Genomic DNA, 19982 nt, shown 5'->3' on the forward strand with positions numbered 1-19982 from the left:
TTCCACATGCCCGGCCCTTCCTTTGTGCTGTGCTTCTGCCAGGTTGGGACCTGTGTGCATTAGGTGATGGTAGAACTGGAGGCCAGTGAGTAGAGAGGGACTCACTGCCTCTCCCAGTGTGCAGGGCCTTGGGACCCACTCACTCCTGTCCCATAGTGGTGTAGCCTGTGCTGAGCATGCGCTGTGTCTGGAGAACCTGTGCTGAGCATGCGCTGTGGCTGGATAGCTGTGGGGACATTGGAGAGCTCCCACTGTCTATCAGACACACTTACTTGGGTGCATTGTCCCATCCAGTCATCCCCACAGCCCTATGGAAGAGAGTAACCAGTGCTGTGGTTATTGAGGTGCTGAGCCTCTAAGTTATGAGGATGGGCTCCTGCCATTGACAGCCTTGGGCATGCATCAGCTCCCTCATCTACAAAATTAGACTGGTAAAAAGGATCAAAGACTTCGTACACATAAAGCTTGTGCAAATGCCCGTAAGTATCAGTTAGGTTGTTTTTACACTTAGCGCATGAATGAAGGTGTCAAGAGACACTGACACAGATTTAGTAATTTGCCTAAGGTGGCATAGGCACAAAATGGACCAGGTGAGCAGTGATGAGGGTTGGATTCAGGACCCTGACAACCTGTACTCTTAGCCACCAAGGCTACTCTAGCATAGATCAAGCATAACAGGAGGAGTCTGCTGGTTCTTTTAAGCTAAGGAGTGAGGTCAGAGGTGGAGGATCATGTGCAAAGCCCACTGAGGCAGAACCAGCCAGGCTGAGAGTGGGAAAACCTATCACTTCCTTACTATACCTCAGGTATGATCCTTCCCCTCTTGGAATATCCTGCCTTGGAACCCAGAACCCTGGTCTGCTTACCAAGGAGATCAAACAATGCTACAGAAATATCTAAGGACTCAAGAAATGTCCTTAGATATGTATAAATGTCCACACCACTGATGTACTTGCAAGGGACTCCAGTTCACCCCGAACCAGCACCACAGCCTGTCCTCGACACATCCTGACGTCTAGCTGGGGGACACATTTGGGCAATGCTGATATCTGGTAATATCTATTCTCAACTTCAACTCTTTCCACAATCCAATTAGTAAGACCAATATTGGTAACCAATCGTTAAGAGCAAGAGGAGGGCTGGGCAGGTGTGCTACTTACCAAAGAAAACCAAGCCTGCCCTGCTGAGGCACCTCCTAGGGGGCACAGCAAATGAATGTGCTGCAGAGAACACCCATTCAATCACACTGCTGGGCTGGCCCTGCAGGCTGCCAGAGCATTGGCCCTCCCCGCCCGGAGAAGCAGGTATGAGGTTTGACTGTCACAGTATTCTTGCCTGCTCTCAGAGCCCCAGTATTGCTCAGGCTCTTGCTTGCAAGTCCCTGCCAGTTCAGATCTTGATTTCCCTTGTGGAATGTAACTAATCACCCTTGCTCTGCCCTGCTCCCCCCATGGGTCACTCACAGAAGGGATGGTGGCTTGTGCCATACAGGGATGGGAACTTAGCATATGGGGAGCACCATAGAGGAAGGGACATGGGAGTCATGGCCTGGATTCAATTTGTTGTCTACTTGCCAACTTAATGCCCACAGCAAAGGAAGCTAGCTTAGAGAGGCAGAGGCATGCCCCTGGTCTCATGTATGACCAGGACTAGAGCAACTGGACAAAGTGGCACACATGTTTGCGATCCCAGCACTTAGGATGCAGAGGTAAGAAGATTAGGAGTTCAAACCCAACCTTAGCTTCATAGCCTGGGCTATACAGACTCAGTCTGCAGAAAGAGAGAGAGAAAGAGAGAGAGAGAGAGAGAGAGAGAGAGAGAGAGAGAGAGAGAGAATGGACTCTCAGTTTGACCCTACAGAACCTCCTACTGAAGGAGATCTTTTGAGGCCAGACATTTAAGACCAGCCTAGACAACGTAGTAAGACCCCATTTAAAAAACAAAACCCACTAAAAAGTCCTAAAGGGCTTTAGCAGTGCTGAAGATGATTAAGTGCCTACTCTGTGAGTTGTAAAGACACAGCCTTGTGCAGAGAGCCAGCATAGGCAGGCCTGGGCTCTAGAGCCTCCCCGCACTTAGCTGCTTCCCATGGCCTCCCTTTGCTTTCTCTAGCGCTCTCCCACTTCCACAGAGCATCCATTCCTCAGGCTTAGGAAATTGACACTTAGTTTGTCACTAGCCTGGGGCCTGGAACCCAGATGAAATGAGCCAGAAAACATTTTGTTTGTTTGTTTTGTTTTTGGGGTTTTGTTTTTGTTTTGGTAGCAACCCCAAGAATATTTGCATCTTCTTGGTCTCTGCAGATACAGCAAAATAAGTGAGATCTCTGGAGCCTTCTGGAAGTCACTGGTCAGGGAGAGGTGGGGAGAGGTCAGGGAGAGAAACCTGATAGAAGAGGGTCTGCCTCTACCCTCTGCCTCCATGCTACCAACAAATGATAGCTCGCTGCTAAAGCCTCACTTATTTATTTAGTGTTGGTATGTTTCTGTTTCTGAGGGCTTGTATACATGATATTTTGTGTGTGCACATGAGTGTGCTTGTTTGTGTGTAAGCCAGAGGTCAGTCTCTGGTGTGCTTCCTCAGGAGGAGCTACCCACCTTTTATTTCTAATTGCTTAATTGGGTGTGTGTGCACGAATGTGCTGCCATGCAACTCCATGCACAGGTTCATGCATGTTTTTATGCACCACAGTGCATGTGTGGAAGTCAGAGGACAATTTGCAGGAGTTGGGTCTTTCTTTCCATCATGTAGGGATCAGGGATTGAACTCAGGCCGTCTGGCTCGGTGTCAAGCACTGAGCTATGTCACTGTCTCACTGGCTTCACCTTTTATTTTATTTGATTATTTTCCCTTTTTAAACAATGCCCTCAGTGAGGCCTGGGGCTTGCTTGCCAGTGAGCATCAGAAGTAAGTTTGTTTCTTCCCCCCTGACTCTGGGGTTACAAGCACACACCACCAGTCCTGGCTTTTCGTGTGTGTGCTGGGGATAGAATTAGACTTTCATGCTTGCATGACAAACATTTCTGACCAAGCCACCTCTCTAGTCCTCTAAGACTCATTTATACACCTGCAAATGTGAGTAAGCCCTCGATTTGCCGCCTGGATTTCCCAGGGCTGGAACTAGAGGAAGGAGAAGAGGGGGCAGAGAGTGAGAGGGGAGAGGGCTCCCAGTGTGGGGTCAGAATGAGTTGGCTTTTGCTTTGGTAGGGGTTAGACATTTAAGACAGAGCCTTGCTATGTAGCCCAGGCTGGCCTGGAACTCGTTATGTAGTCCAGGAGGACCTCAAACTCGAGATCCCACGTCCTCAGCCCCAAAGGCTCTGGTTATAGGTGTGTGCCCCAAGCATAGCATTCAGATTGAGTTTAAAAGCTCATTGTTCCGGGACTGAGGGTCCCACTACCTGCACACTGTTCACGTGGCCCCAGGCAAGGTAGCTTCCCTCCCAGTTTCCTTAGCTCCAAAATGGAGCTAGTATTACCCACTTTGGACAATTTTTCAAGTCAGAGGGAGCTGCATGGAGTCTCAGTTCACAAAAGGCATCTTTTCTCTCCTCTGGCCTTCAGGCCCCAGGAACCCAGAAGTCCCCTCCCACCCAAGTCCCTTTCTCTCCATCCATCCCCACCAAAATGCAGGGAATTAAAACATGCAATCACACAGCTTCTTGACGGGAAATGCTTTGGAAATTTTCGGCTCCATTTACTTCTCAATCTAATTTTGTCCTCGGTTGCACATTATGCGCGAGATGGGATCTCATGTGGTTTGCCCGGCACTCCACGCACCAGCAGGAGGCAGCCAGCAATGCTTCTGTCTCTCCCAACACATGAGAGAGGGGCTTAATGAGGGCACCCAGCAGGCTCTGCTGGCACCCCTGGATGAGACGGCCTGACCTGAACACTTTGGCACAGGTCACCCGACCTCTCCCGCAATACCCTCCAGTTGGGGACTTTGGAATAACCTCACAGCCAGTTCCATTCACAACACAGGTTCCCATTGCTGCTCTCCCTGAGAAGCAGCCCTGCCTGGCTCCAGCCTTCCGAAGAAGGCTCTGCCCGTGGCCCTTCAGGGCTTCCAGCTCACATCCAGACACCACTGCCCTCTCCCCATTGGTTGAAGCTGTGTATTCACTGCACACCAGAGACAACTTGTTCTTCCTCACTTCATCCCCCCACCTCAGCACACTCTGCGATGCCTTCACCATCTCTCCTTGGGCACACCTCTGCCCGGGTATCACAGCCCCTGCCTCTCACAGCCCCTCTCCTGAGCACAGAGCCTGCAGCACACCTGTTCACATCCTAGAGCTTGTGAGAGTTCTGGTCCTGCTCAGGAGAAGGCACAAACCTGACAGTCATCGGGACCTAGTCACCCATTCCCTGGGAGTGCCTGCCCCATGCTTGTCACAGAGCTGAGACTGAGTGCCCATTGGCTCAGAGAACATTCCTCCCCTACCCCCACCCCCACCCCACCCCATCCCACTGGACTCAGTCTGGGTGGAGTGCTGGGGTTTGGAGTCCCTGTGGACAGGAGGTTTTTTTTTTTTTTGTGCTTCATTATCTGCCTCGTCTCCCAGATCTAACCAGGGAGCTGCTCTGACTTCAGCCTCCCACCTGTGCTCCCGCTAGAGCACAGCCAGCTCTAGCCTCATCCCTTCCAACGTGGTTACAATTGGCCCAGGTCCTCAGCTTTGTCTCCTGAGGGTTTGCAACCTCTGTCACTGGCAGAGCTTCTGCTGAGCCTCATCCTCTTGGCACAATCCTTTGCCAAGACCCCCCAAGAGATCCCTATAGGATGCCACTGGCTACTCAGAGGCCTTGGGGGTGCCTTCACTTCTCCAGTTCCTTGAGAGCCCCCGTGACCTGTCCTTCCCTCATCTCCATCTGCTGTCTCTCTTCTGGGTGCATCACCCCACCATCATCACACTGATCCTTCTGCTTAGGGGCTCCCCTCACCCTTATTCCAGCCTACCTATTTCTCCCTTCCAAGATGCCTGTGTAGCTCTCTGTAGGAAGCCTCCCTGGCCACTTTCTATACAACCTCAGGAGGTAGAGGTGGCCATGCTTGTGGTGGCCACACCTCTTTCACTGTAGCTCCAACTTTTAATAGCATCCACTTCTGCCATCCCAGGAGCGTGTTAGGAATGGTATTACATGGCCCCATGTGACCCCCTAACATTAGTCTATGAGGAGAGATCTCTTCTTGTTTCTAGGTGTGGAAACTGTGGGTCAGAAAGTTTAAAATCCTTCCCAGGATCTTAAGCTAGGGACCTAGGATTCTCCCTAGGACTGGCAGTTAGGCAGGCACAAAATTCTTAATGCAGATGCCCTGTGGCTTCACCCCTGGGGGAATTCTTTGGGTATCCACTTGGTGTGGCCCATCATGGCCAACACTTCGCTTAGCCCCAGTTTCCCCCTGAAAACTGAGGCTCATTGTAAACCAGAAGTTAACGCTGTCCTTGTTATCCTTCCTCAGAGGGAAGGAGCTCTCGCAGGTAGCAGATGTTGAGTCACTAGGTAAGTGTGCAGGCAGAGCACAGGTGAGGGAGAATAAATAAGCAGGGTTAGGAACTGTCCCTGTCAGGAATCTCTTGCTCAACTTAGAACCCAAGGCTTTTAATTGGCTTCTTCGAGACCAAAGATGAGGGAAGGGCTCCTGTTTCCTCCCTAGACCAGAGCATCTCTGAGATATTTAAAAGCACCACCTCACTGTGCTCACCCCCCCCCACACACACACACAACACAATTGTGACAGTCAAGCAAAGAAAGGGGCAAGACGGGGTAAAAATCCATAAAGGCTCTGCAGAGTAGAGGCCGTGGAATTCTCCAGTCCTGACCAGCAGTTAGTGACGTCAGGATTTATAACTGTATTAAACAGTGTGACAGGCAGCCTTGATATATCAGTTCTCCTTCTCCCCAAATCACAGACAATAAAAGCTTTGGCAGTGAAAGTCATTCATCATCATAAAGACCTGAGACATCCTGCTCATCAATTTCACTCACATCCTTAATACCCCCGAGAGGGTGCAGGAGTTGAGCACCTCAAAGTGGGGAGGAGAAAACATGAGGGGAGATTGAACAGGAATAATTACAAAGGTCAGAGAAGGGATTCACCCGAGAGGGTATCCTGGCCGGCTGCAGACACTTCCTGCTGTGGTTGAGTCACAGAGAGGCTGGTCCACTTGGCTTTGACTCAGGCAGTCTAGAGCCCCACCCCAGGAATACAGGATGGGAGCAGCTGAGATAGGACCCCAAGACCTGACCTGGGAGTTCTGGGGAATATGGGAATGCATGAGGAACCCAGAGCCTCAGGGATGATCCCTTTGGGACTCTTTTCCTCCACTCAGAAGAGACTTTGAACCAATGAACTGAGGGGAACCTTTTCATTACCTGGCTCCACACTGACTATTTATGTCAATGCTGCTCCTCACAGCCACACCAGGCCCTTGTTCCCAGTAGTGAAGGATGCTAAAATATTCCTAGTCCACCCAGCTGCAGATGACTGCACCCTTAGCTGCTCCTCTCTCAGCACTAAGCTCCCACCTCACCCCCAAATCCGACCACTCCCATCATGCACTGAGATGGGCGTCTAGAAGACGAGACAAATGGGAAGGCTCCAGTCAGTGAGGTCAGCCAGCCTTCCCATCCCACCGCCTCAGGTACCCTGCTGGGGTTTTCTACTTCTCAAGGTCTGTTCTTGCACTTGGCCTCTTTTGTCCTCTCAGCCAGGCAGGGCGACACAGGGTAAGGGACCGAGCAGCCTTCTCAGCTGGAAGATGAAGAACTGAGAATGTATATGGAGTCATGGCCCCCTCCCAGGCTTGGCCAGAAAGTTGACAGAGGAGCCTGGTGATGATTATTTCTCTATTGCTCCCCCCCTTGAAACAAAAGAACAGAAAAAAAAAAGTTTGGGTCTAGGTAGGAGCTCCTGGGTTGGCCTGGGCTCCCCATACTGGATGACAGCCGCCTAGGGGGTGGGGAAGCCTTCCAGGAGCTAAGCTAAGCCTCCCCGGGTTGCTGGACATCTCCAGGTAGCCTGGCCCAGGTAAGATATATGGCTTGAGTCTGAAGTGCCCTCCCCCCACTGGCTTGTGTGTTGAATGCTCGGGTCCAGCTTGTGGCTGTAGGAGGCAGGGTGTGGCTGGTAGAAGTAGCTCAGTAGGAAAGTCCACCCATTCCTGGTTCCAGGCTGCATCCTCGGCTTCCTGTCTAAGCCATGGTGTGAGGAACCTGCCATGCCCGCCACATGTTCTGATCCATCTTCCCCACGGAGACAGGTTGAAACCCTGCTGAAACAGTGAGCCAATGTAAGCCTACCCTACCCTTCCTTCAGTTATTCTGTTCAGGTATTTCATCACAAAGATGAGGGGTGGGGAGCAAATACGCCTTCCCAAGTTAAAGGGAGCATTGGCTGCCATCAGCTTTGTGTGTGCTCTGTCCCATCGAGATCTCCTCTGCCCTGCTTCCTGTCTGTCACAAGCACAGCAGGCCTTGGTGAGAGGCTCCATGGTCAAGCGTGTGGCCTCTTGGATCCTGACTCAACCACTCACAAGCTGTACAGCATTCAGCAAGTTTCCATGCACCCCACCCCCCGTGCCTGTTATCACACAGTAAAATGAAAACAGTGAGAACTCCCTTCGAGAGTCAGTATGCCGACTGGACAAGTCAATATCAACCAAAAGATGTAGAAGACTGCCTGGCACGCAGCAGGTGGAGGGCAGGTGTGTTTTCCTTCCTACGGGTGACTTTACGTCCCTAACATGGTGTGCCTCCAGCTGCTCAAAATGAGACAGTCTCTCAGGGGAGGGACCTTGCCCCAGAGTTCACACAGATTAGCAACTCCCGCCAGGTGGGCAAGTGACACCATCCTGGACATGGCACAATAGAGGTACACAAAGAGATTCATTCGTGAGAAAAGAAGACAGGCCCATCCCATAAACAGAGGGCACCCCAAGACTCAGGCTGACTGTGGCCTCGCCAGGCGTTCATAGACATTCTCAGAGTGTAGAAGTTCCACAGCCTCAGATAATGAAAATAAAAGCTAATAGAGATAAATTAGACAGGCTTTTTTTTTTTTTTTTTTTTTTTTTTTTGTTCCTGGGCTTGGAACATTGGCGGCAGGGTGGGGAGTGGAGGCTGCAGATAGTAGAAGCCAATGGATTTGGGAAGAAATAATAATTATGATACTATCTCAAAATCAAATGTGCCTTTTTGCTCACAGAAGATATGCATGTGAGTGTGTGAATCATATCAATAACCTTGACAATGACCTAGAAGGGTGGAGTGAGGGGCGATTAGCAACAACCAATCATAATAGCCCATCTACCCATTTGTCTTCCACTTTCTGAGTCCCTGCTGTATCCCATGCCTGCATCAGGCTGGACTGCAGGAGGCAGAGAGAACTGGGAATCACACAGAAAGTTAAGCAGGACTCAAAGAATTAAGAATCGAGGCTCAGTGGATAACAGTGTAACAGTGGCCTGGTCCAGGGCCCAGATGACAGAGTTTCACCTCTGACTGGGATAGTTGGGGGGAAGGGACACACCACACACACACACACACACACACACACACACACACACACACACACCACACACACACACACCACACACACACACACACACACACCACACACACACACACATACACACACACACACACACACACACACACACACGACCTGCTTCCAGGAGATCTGTGCTGTAGGCCCAGGAGTGGAACAGGCAAAGCCCTGGACCAGCTTTCATGTTCCTTCTAGGAGTTTGAGGCCGAACATCTGGTACAGGCAGGGTGACAGGCCCTCTGTAGGTTCATAGCAAAGGGTACAGTGCTTACAGACTAAGGGACATTTTCCTTATCTCCAGGAACACCTCACTACAGTCCTAGAGTGAAGAGACGGGCTGGGATTGTGACTCCCATTTCAAAGATGTGAAAAGAGATGCTGGGAGAGGGGAAGGGCACTCTTGGAGTGCGTAAGAGTTACAGCAGTCCCAGTGGCCAAGACCTGATCCCACTCCAAGGCATCCATCCTTCCTTTCAGAGCTGGCTCCCACCTCTGGGCAAACAACAGAAGCATCCTAGTCAGAAGCCCAGCAGAAGCAAGGTGAAAAGACAATGGTTTGTCTACATCATTAGGGAGAACAATTACTTACTGATAGGTTAAGGTCTCTATAAAAATATGAAGTAAAATATTTTAAAAGCTAACGTTATATAGAGTAGAAAGGCAACTATCGATAGTCATCCACATGCTTGCAGCATGGTATAAATTTTTATGAACACATAAGGCTCCGGAAAGATACATGCCACACCAATGACTCTGCTAACATCTGCAATCTGCATTCTAGAATGGGTCAGGAATAATGTATGGGAACATGGTGACAGGCTGCTGTGTGTATTTCTGTGCCTCTGGAATTCCCTTTGGAATGAGCGTGGATAACTTTTGGTTTAAAAGGAACCATTTCTTGATACAGCTGTGGCCATCCTGGAACTTGATAGGCTGGCCTTAAATTCACAGAGATCTGCCCATGTCTGCCTCCTATGTGTTGGAGTTTAAAGGCATACACCACTATGTCTAGCTTAAAAAATGAACTTTTTTAGCTGGTGGTGATGGCACTTCTCTTTAATCACAGCACTGAGGAAGCAGAAACACATGGATCTGTGAGTTCAAGGCCAGCCTGATCTAAAGAGTAATTTCCAGGACAGCCAAGGCTTCACAAGAGAAACCCTGTCTTGGAAAACCAAACAACAACAACAACAAAAAGACACCCTGAACTTTTAAGAAAGGGGCATGGTAAGTAGGGCATGATGGTGTGAAGGCAGTAGGCTAGTCCACTAATGTAGGGCCATTCTGTTTTACATAATAAATTTCAGACTAGTCAGGGCTATATAACAAGATCCTTGTTTTCAGACAGACAGACAGATAAAGGTGATGAAAAATTAACCCTTGAGAGCAGATAAACATGGTTTCTCTTAGACACTGCCTCCACATAAAACCTTCCTTTAAATTCTTGGCCAAAGAGAAGCCACACACACGACCGCCCCATCCACACCCCACCACAAGCTCAGGTGCACAGAGTGTCTCCCAGGAATCTGACACTTTCTCCTTGCTCTGTTTTGCCCTGTTCAGCTTTCCATATCTGCTTCCTCCATCAGACTGACTGTGTTGACATCAGGAACCCCAGGACCCGCAGGCCCAACACAGGCCAATGGGCAAGAAGACCCAAGTCTCGATGGAAGGAGGGATGAAGGAGTGAATGAATGAATGAATGATGCAAGGCAGACCTCTACAAATTAGCCAGCAGTTTTGTTCTCCTCTAGACAATGAGAAGGTCTGGGAGCTCTCTGGCCAGGAGAACCAGCTAATGAAATCACTATTTTAGGAGGATGGATCACAGCAGGCTGGACTGGGAAGCTGGGGGCCCAGAGACGCATTGGAAGGCTATTTGGAAAGGTAGGCTTCCAAGTGTAAAAAAAAAAAAATCTGCATGCATTAGCAGGACGGCCATCCAGCTTCGTTTATTTTTATCCTACAAGGTCAGAAACAAGTAGAGCACTTTCAGCTGAAATTATTTTTTCTAATTGACATCACACTTTACGCAAATATTAATTCATTTATTCAACAAATAGTTCTTGGGAACACTGGGCTAGCCTAGAAGCAAGGCATCGTTTCTTCAGTGTGCATGTTAATTACAGAGATGCCTGTATTTCACTTTGACTTTTAAATGATCAGACCGTTGGCTTCTCAGAGGCTCAGAGCGGTCTTACAGATACTAAGATTTGAAAATTCTGGGAACCTAAGAATCCAAGGGCAAGACCACTATGGGTACCCTTACTAATGTGTAAAATAAATATTTTAAATCCATTTGAATTTGCCCCAAGTCATTCTGGAAGGCAAACAGGTTGATGTCTTGGGGAAAGAGGAGAATTTCCAATCTTGGGTGCTGATTTTTTTTTTTTTTAATGCAGGAATTTAGTGTCAGCACTGCCTAGTTGGTGATGTACAAAAGAGTTCGTGCAAAGGGCTCGTGACAGCCGGAGGGAGGGCTTTCAGCACTTAGTAAAGGAGACTGCAAGGATCAGGAAGTGGAAAATAGGCAGGGCAGGAAACCCAACTGCCAAACAGTGCTAGCAAGTCAGGTAAGATAAAAGGCTAGACAGGTGCTGCCCGGGGCATCTAATGGAGCAGCCTCTTCTCACATTCCCCATGTTGACCCAAGAGGAGCAAGTTCACCAAGCTGTCAAGAGAGATGTTCGGGCTTTTTCATGTGTTCGTTTGTTTGTTTGAGGCAAGATTTGTCTGTGTAGCCCTGACTGTCCTGGAACTAACTCTGTAGACCAGGCTGGCCTCTGCACTCACAGAGATCTGCCTGCCTCTGCCTCCTGAGTGCTGGGACTAAAGGTGTACATCACCACTGCCAGGCTAAGAGAGATGCTTTGATCTTTAGGTCCAGCCTTCTGATTTTATTAAAGCCACTTTTAAATTGTTTTGGCAGTCGCTAAATAGATAACATTCAGAAGCTTAAAAATGAAAATGGGGACTTCAGGGAGGTTCCATGGGTGAAGGCTCTTCCCAAGTAAGCCTGGTGGCCTGAGTTCTGGAACCTTTGTAAAGCTGGAAGGAATGGCCCACAACACGAGGTTGTCCTTTGACCTTCATGTGAGTGCTGTGGCTGGCGTGTTCATGCAAGAACTCTCACACTCTAACATATTTTAAAAATAACATACTCTTTTCACACTCTGTACTTAAACATGCTCATACATTCCCGAGGCTCCTCCTGGGGTGTCTGTAAGATGCACAGTTACAAATATGCACTTACAGTGTCCAAGTGCATGCGTACACGAAAGGCAGCCTAATGTGTGCACTGTTCTCTGCCCCACAAGTAGTGGGTAATGAATAATACTAATAATCCCAAAGATGCCTCCCCATCAGGCCACTGTGAACTTCTGGTTCTTTCCTACAACTGCATGCTGCCCCACTGTGGGACTGGATCCCTCTTTATTTTATATGTCTCCTCCCAGTGGACATTTGGATCCTTCTCTGATCTTCAAAATGACAGCTGACACTTCTAATGTTACAAATGTGTTATGCAGATCAAAAACTCTTTGGGGTGGACACAAGCCAAGGGCACATGCCAAACTGAGGGGCATGTATTTGGGGCAAAGCTTGGGTCTGTGAGCTCACAGCACAGATGCCAGCCTAGACTACAGGAGCTTCGGGTCTTGACCTGAAGTTGCTTCAGCTGGAGGCAGCTCCAGCATGCACCATGTGGAGATTCTTTGTTTTTTGAGGTAGTAAGGTCACTGGCAGCAGAAGTGACTAAGTTTTGGTAAGGAATTGCCCAGGGCTATGTGAAGAGTCATGCTACTCTGCTTGTGTAGTTTCTACTAAGTTGGAGAATCCACAAGGCCTCAGTTATAGGCTGGGTCCAACTGGCAGCAGAGAGGGAACTGAGAAATAGCCCCGCCCTGTAGGCCCCTCATTCTCTCATGCATACATTTATAGGATGCTTTCTGGGGCTGTGTCATCTGCTGGAAATCTGTTTTCCCCAAATAATCCCCAAACTTCTCATAATCTAAATCTCCGATCACGTGCTACCATTCTGAGCAGACGGTTTCACCACCCTCACTGCCCGCTCAGCCTCCCCCATTGGGACTTTTCTCCAGAGCTCCTGAAACCACACTGTGTGTTCATTCTGTTGACTGTAAATGACCCCTCACACAAACACACACTGGCATGCAGGCACTCCCCTGGAGACTGTCCCCAGGGGCCCCACAGAGTAAGTAGCTACTGATATCAATCCTTTCCAATGCACGGAGCAACTTCAACCGCCCAGTGTCTTCCACTGGGAGCTGGTGGCCCAGCACTGGTCCCAGCTCTCATACTGTACTACAGCTTTCATTGTCATTTTCCCAGGCACCTCTCAGCAGCCTGGGTACACAGACAGTTCTCAGAGTCTTGCTTTCATTATTCATTATGACTCCACTCTGAAGGAAGAGGTATTTAGCTGAGTCTGATGAGCCTCCAAAAGCCTCATAAAAAGTGGGTCAAAGGAGATGCTCCCCACGGAAAGATGAACAATTGGCTGTTCAGAGCTGCCTGGCGGCCAGCCAGAAGGAGCTTGAGCGGGAAGCAGAGCACGTCTGAGCAGGAAGCCTCCTTAGAAAAACTCCAGAGTCACCAGAGGAGGTCACCCACCAGGGGCCTGGAAATGGCTCCCAACCCTGGAGACTTCCCCAAGGGCCCACATCCCTCAGTACACAGGCCAAAAGCAATGTAGGGGTTTTTAGTATTTCTCGGATGAGGGAGATGCCCCAGGTGGCAGTTGCTTGCTGCATAAGTATGAAGGCCTGAGCTCATCTCCCTAACACCCACGTGTTTTAAAGGTGGGGTAGCATTTCATGTGTAATCCCCATGCTGGGGGAGGCAGAGACAGGCAGATCTAGAAGCTCAGTGTTTAGTCAATGCAGCTGAGTCAGTGAACTCCAGATACAGTGAAAAGTTCTAGTTCAAAAATAAGGTCAAGAAGGATCAAGAATGACACCCAGAATCAACCTCCACACTTACGCACACACGAGCATCAGAACACACATGTGTGCACACCTGGGTGTGTGCGCGCGTGCACACACACACACACACACACACACACACACACACACACACAGAGAGAATTGCAAGACACACATATGAAAAACCATCCCTGACTGCACTGAGGTATTTGTCCTCCCTGCTCCTCAGCTAGATGTCCTGACAACAAATGTCCCCAGCCTCTTTCTGTGGACTTCTGCAAACAGGATAAGGACCTTTCGAGAGTCCCCTAAAGACTTTGCCTTCCTACCCTATAGGTGCCCCCATAGAAAACCAGCACTGGAAAAGTCTGTTAGACACCAAGGATGATGATAAAAGACTCATTTACGCAAGAACCAAGGCATACATTAAGACAAATATTAAGAGATCTATTAAACACTACACTTCTTAGCACTATGCAAGGTCCACTCAAATTATCTTCACAAAATGCCAGATGCCAGATACCACTGCCACCACTGCCACCCAGAGCACTTGCCTAACACGAATTGGGTCTTACTGGGATCACCGGTATTACAAACCAGAAAATTAAAAACGGGACAAAATTCCAAACATCCAAGGCAGGCAGCAGAAGTGGCCACTCTCCCATTTCACAACTAGAAAAACCGAGGCTTGGAGAGGACACAGAATTCACCCCTATCGTAGGAGCACTTAAGTGGCCAAGTCCAGACTTAGCCCCACCCCCTCTGACTCCTGTTCCTGTGCTCCTTCCTCTAGCCTCTGCTTCTGCTCAGATCAAGAGGGGCAGGGGTGTGCTTTCCTAGGCAGCCATGGTTGAGGTCTTGATGCTCCAAACATTGAATAAAGCAGGCAGAGCTGCAGGCTTGGGGACTTAGACCCTCTCTGCCTTTGTGGGTCTCATCCATTGTGTTACAGAATGAGGACAGACAGGAGCAATGGCAGGGATGTCTCAGACCCCAGGGCCCAGACCATCACCAGAAAGAGCCCCCATACTTGTCGGGCCAAAGGAGGCCTTCCTCACTGTCCGGCCATTCCAATCTGCTGATGCTAACTAAGATCTGGTCCCCAGGGAAGAGACCACAGGAGCATATGTTGGCCTAACTCTTTTGTTCTCCAAGGCAAAAGGTCAGATGGGCCCAGCTGGGAAAAGAATGTCAGCTCTTTGGCCAGTGGAGGGGGGGCAGGCAAAAGCTAGGAGCTTGGCATTGCACCCACCATCCGCTCTTGTAGCTAGGTAAACCCAGTTGCTGCCCCATCAGCAGGCCCGTGGCCCAAGGACACACCTGCAGGTAATTAGTTCCAATCAGGATGGGCCTAAACTGCTGACAGTGTAGGAACTGGCTGGTCATGTCACCAAATTTGCAGATGGTGAGCGGTTTCTGAAGCGTGGCTCTGGCTGGCAGAGCAGGGGTTAGTTCAATATTTAATGCAGCTTATAAACAGTGCAGGGAAACTGTCTGGGTCTCTAATGAGACCTTCCTTGGGCTGCCTGGCATTCAGAAGCAAAGATGGGTAGCTCAGAGATCCCCTCCCCTATTCTCTTTGTGGCCAGGGAACAGGGACAGAAGATCACCTGCCCCTAAAGAGTTCTGAACTTCTGTGGCGAGCTACTGACACAGGTCAAGGAAATGAAGAGACCCCGGGCCCAGCAGCTCTGCAGTTTCTCCTTCAAAGCCTGGAATGTTTCTGGGGTTTTCTATGATAAGGAGCATGGTTGGTTGACAGACAGACCACATTTCTCTTTTTTCTTCGTCGCGGCCTCGTCTCCCTGAACATCCAGGTAGGGGAAAACGCCTTTACAGTCATTGGAATTTGGGACCACACTTCATTTCCACGTGCCTATGAACCTGCTGCTTCCACAGTCTTCACACTCCACACATTGCCCAGGACCCCAGCCACCGTCTCTCACTCGGAACTGTGCCAGGAGTCCCTCAACCTTCTGGTAAACCACAATGCCAGGATGAGCCCAGGAGTCCCCCATCCATACCCCTTCCTACGTGTGTTCTATGCATGGAGAAGCCCTGGGTCTCCTCGTTATGTCCTGCAGTACACACACACACACACACACACACACACACACACATCACGTAGCTCCTCCAGGCTCTGTTTGGTTTTGTTTAAAAGTAAATGTGAAAACAGGTGTGGTGTTTGAATGAGAAGGGCCTCCACAGGCTCATACTTTTGGATGCTTGGTGCCCGTTGGTGGAACTGTTTGGGAAGGATTCGAAGGTGCAGCCTTGTTGGGAGAGGTAGTCACTGGGGATCTGGGGTGGGGGTGGGGTGGGGGTGGGCTTTGAGGTTTCAAAAGCCAGCACCGTTCCTCGTGTAAGCTCTCAGCTACTGCTTCAATGTCACGCCTTTCTGCCTCTGCCAGACTCCCTGCCTTGATGGTCAGGAACTTGAGCCTTCTAGAACCATTAGCTCCATTGAATGCATTCTTTTATAATTTCCTCAGCCATGGTGTCTTATCATAGCAATAGAAAGGTAACCAAGACAACAGGCTACATTCCCTGTAAACTTATATATCAAGAACATAAAGGGGAGGAGGAGGTTCTGCTAACTCAAAGAGACTCTGGTGGGGACAAATGAAACCCCACTGTGATAGCAGAGACCCAATACCCTGTAAGACAGAGGAAGGGTGCAGAGGCCTCCTACTGAAGCTTCATGCACAAGCGTCTGCTACACAGGCTCTGTGTGCATGCTTGTAGCTGTCTGCTATGTGAATTCAATGGTTATGTTAACAACAGTACAGTTTTCTTACTGTTATGTTTTGCATTCTTAATAATACTGTATTACAGTATATGGGATCACACTTTATTCTTCTACAATTTGTTTTTAATCAAATGTAGGTCTTAGACATTCATGTTGGTATAGGTAGCTCTCCTTTAAAAAATATTTATTATAACTTGTGTACGTGTGTGCCTGGTCTCTGTGCACCATGTCCATGCAGATGCCTATGGAGGCCAGAAGAGGGCACCAGAGTTACAGACAGGTCAAGCTATCAGGTGCTGGGAAGCAAACCTGAGTCCCTTGCAAGGGCAGCAAATGCTCTTAACCACTGAGCCATCTCTCCAGCCTCCTGCCTTTCTTTCCACTGTAGCATAATGTTGCATTGTAGGAAGGCATCATCATCTACTTAGCCAGTTTCTATTGCAGGGTCTGCTTTGGTTCTATTTGTTTGCCATCACTGCAGGCCTGTAAAATAAGTTCCTTAAAGAGTATATAAAACTTCTGAGCCAGAGGGTACTTAAATGTATTTAAAACTTTGATAGACATTGCCAAGCTTTCTTCCAAAAGGAATTATATCAATTTATACTCCCATAGCAACATCTTTCCTGTGCCCTTTCCAACACCAAGCCTTAATGCAGAGGGAATGGTATCAGTTCAAACATCTGGTTTTAATTTGCAGCTTTGAGACAACGAGGCAGGTACACATCTCCTGTATACTCTGAGGCACTGCATTTTTTGCCACAGACTAACCACTCATTGTCTAGTCTTTCTACAGATTATTTTTATTAATTTTGAAAATATTTATTTCTATTATTTTAAATTATGTGCATGCATGAGTGTCTGTGCAGGGTGGGTGTACACTAGTGAAGTGCCTGCAGAGGTCAGAGGTGTCAGATCTGGAGATGGTAGTGAGCCACCTGACATGGGTGCTGGGATTGGAACTCAGTTCCTCTGCAAGAGCAGAGTGTGCTCTTAACTGCTCAGTCATCTCCGCGGCCCCCTTCTTGTTTTTAAACGCCATTTATATAGAGGCCAACAGCTCAACAGTTAACTTGTTGCTCTTGCAGAGGACCAGATTTGGTTCTCAGAACTCACATTAGGCAACTCACAATCATCTGTAACTTCAGTTCCAGGAGGCCTGACGCCGTCTTGTGGTCTCTTTGGGCAACTGCACACATATGGTGCACATACAGATAAGCAGGAACACACGTATACATATAAAAAGTAGTGCCTAGCAATATTTTGTGTGTACACAAAAATTCTTTATATATTAAACAAATTGACTTTTATCATCTGCATTACATTCCCCACCCTAGTTTTTCTTTTTGTCTTTAAATGTTTTTACATACAAAAAGATTTGCATTTTAACATTTTTCAATCATTTGTATTTGAAACATCTTTAGAGGCCTTTTCTACCATAAGAATATAATTTTGCCTGGGTTTTTGTTTTGTTTTGTTTTTTGTCCTTGTTTATTTTTTTAAAGTTTCAGCTAACTGGGATTTTGTTATAAATGATACACAAATATACATATTTATGGGGTAAATTGTGATGTTTTGATATACATTACAATGTGTCATGGCTAAATTTGGCTAATAAGCATCTGTTATCTCATAATACATTTCTTTCAATGGAGACAGTGAAGCAGGGATCTAACAACATATATTTGAATCTGTTTGTATGATATCTATCTTGGCCCAAGTGTTTTAACCTCAGCTTCTACAATACTTTTCATTACTATAGAATTTCATATGTTTTTGCTTTTATTTAAAATTTTATTACGTTTAGTATCTTCTTTCGTTGGTTGTATTGCATGTGTGTGTGTAGTTGTTGAAGGGTTTGTTTTTTATCATGCTAATTATTATTTATTTATAAGAAAGATGATTATGCTGACAATTAGAATGTGCCTTCTATGTTATATGTTTGCTTCTGTGTTTTGAAACTGGGTCTTAGTAGGCCAGGCTGGCCTCCAGCTCCTGATCCTTCAGCTCAGCCTCCTGAGCACTGGTACCACAGGTGTTCAGCCCCATGTCCTTCTCTGGGATGTCCCTGACACTTCAGAACTAAGCATACCCCTAACTTTGGTCAGGGATGTTTGTACTCTTTTCCTGTGCTATAATGTGACCATTAAAATGAAGAAAGTCAAGTAAGCACAGCCTAAGTTTGCTTCAAGGCTTATCTGAAAACCAATCTGTGTACCTTACACCTGAACCTCCTGCAGCCTTCTGCAGATCTGGGAGCTCCTGTAGCACCCAGCTGGCCTTTTCAGAGCAACTCTGTGGATCCAAGTAACATGAATGAGCTGGCCTTTGGCTGGGGACTGTGACTATGTTTGAGGAGTGGCTGCCGCTGAGCCCCAACCTACCATGACCTGTGGGACTACAGTCCAATGGGGCCAGCCCTTCTAATTTTTTTTTGAGAAATCAGAAGGCTGTATTTTTTTTTTAAGACTTGGTTCAAATTTTCTAAAAGCCCCATGGGGCCCAATTAGATTTATCTGGAGGCTAGATTAGCCTTAGCTAGCAAGCATGCATCTTGTTCCCACAGACAAGAATCCTAGCCTCAGTGTTCACTGGACAATTAGCCACTTAAATAAGCATGTTCCTAAACCCATGCCCAACTTTTCCTAAATCCTGGCCCAACTTTTCCTCCTAGGAGACTAGGGTGGCTGTACCTCAGCTCCTTACTCCATACAGCAGGCACGTCTGAGTTTGGCTTCTGCACCTGTATAATGGGAATGTTGTCACTGAGGTCCCTGGTGAGCCCTGCAGGGGTCCTCAGGAGACACCTCACTGGCTGACTTCCCTTCTGTATAGGAGGGCTCAGCTGGCTTTGGGCTATTCCCTCCTTAGCTAAACCAAGGACAAAGTCACTCCTACTCTGTCTGACCCTCATGTCGTCCCCAGATCTGCAAACAAGGCTCAGTTGTTTTTACCCTGAGCTCCAGGACTAACTTAATGGTTAGGTCTCAGAGAGCAGGGTTCCTGTCTTGTCACTAAAGGACCCCTGGGCCTCAGATCTTGCCTCCTTCGCCCCTCCTCTTCAAACTCTAATACATGATGATGTCTTGGCTCTGTCACTACTGTTAGGTTATATCCATCAGCCATCTGGGACATCATCGTGCCATCTCTGGCTGGATCCCGAGCTCCAGCCCGAGTATAGCCCAGCAGCCCCCCGCTGTCTATATGTTTCACATTCTGGAGGCGCCCCTGCCTCCTGGGGGAGACACCTTCCCAGAGCTGGCTGTAGTACTGTTCCAGCTCCACAGTGCTGGGTTGGAGAAGGGCATCCCTTGTAGCAGCAAGTCCTACAGTTACCAGCACGAAAGGGCTCTGAGGAGTCACAAACAGACACACCTGCTGCGTAATTACTTTGTGTCAGGCAAGGGTCCAAGCTCCTCGTGTGTGGGAACCTGGTCATCCTCATAAGAGTCCTGTGCTCTAGCTGTTGTCACTGTTCCCGGCATACAAATCAGAAAACCACAGCAGGAGTTCTGGTACAACTCACCCAAGATGGTGTGGCTGATACGTGGCAGGTTGGACCCCTGAAGGGAGCGGAGGCTTGTCCTGGGGATGGAACTCAGGCCCCGCACATGCTGGGCAGTGCTCTGTTGCTGAGTTGTACACCAGCCTGAGGGCCCTACCCTTAATGTTCACACTGATGGTGATAATGGAGGCTGCCAGGTAAGCCGCTGTTTGGCATATACCCAGCACCCCCTAG

At 48.4% G+C, this 19982-nt stretch overlaps 1 protein-coding gene across 2 annotated transcripts in view; it reads right to left on the bottom strand.

Annotated features, from left to right (window-relative positions):
* The window catches only part of Pax5 (paired box 5), a 178385-nt gene that overhangs the window by 60195 nt on the left and 98208 nt on the right, over nt 1-19982 (bottom strand). The window lies entirely within an intron of this gene.

This window comes from Phodopus roborovskii, unplaced genomic scaffold (genome assembly GCF_943737965.1).
Source record: "Phodopus roborovskii unplaced genomic scaffold, PHOROB, whole genome shotgun sequence".
Classification (NCBI taxonomy): Eukaryota; Metazoa; Chordata; class Mammalia; order Rodentia; family Cricetidae; genus Phodopus; species Phodopus roborovskii.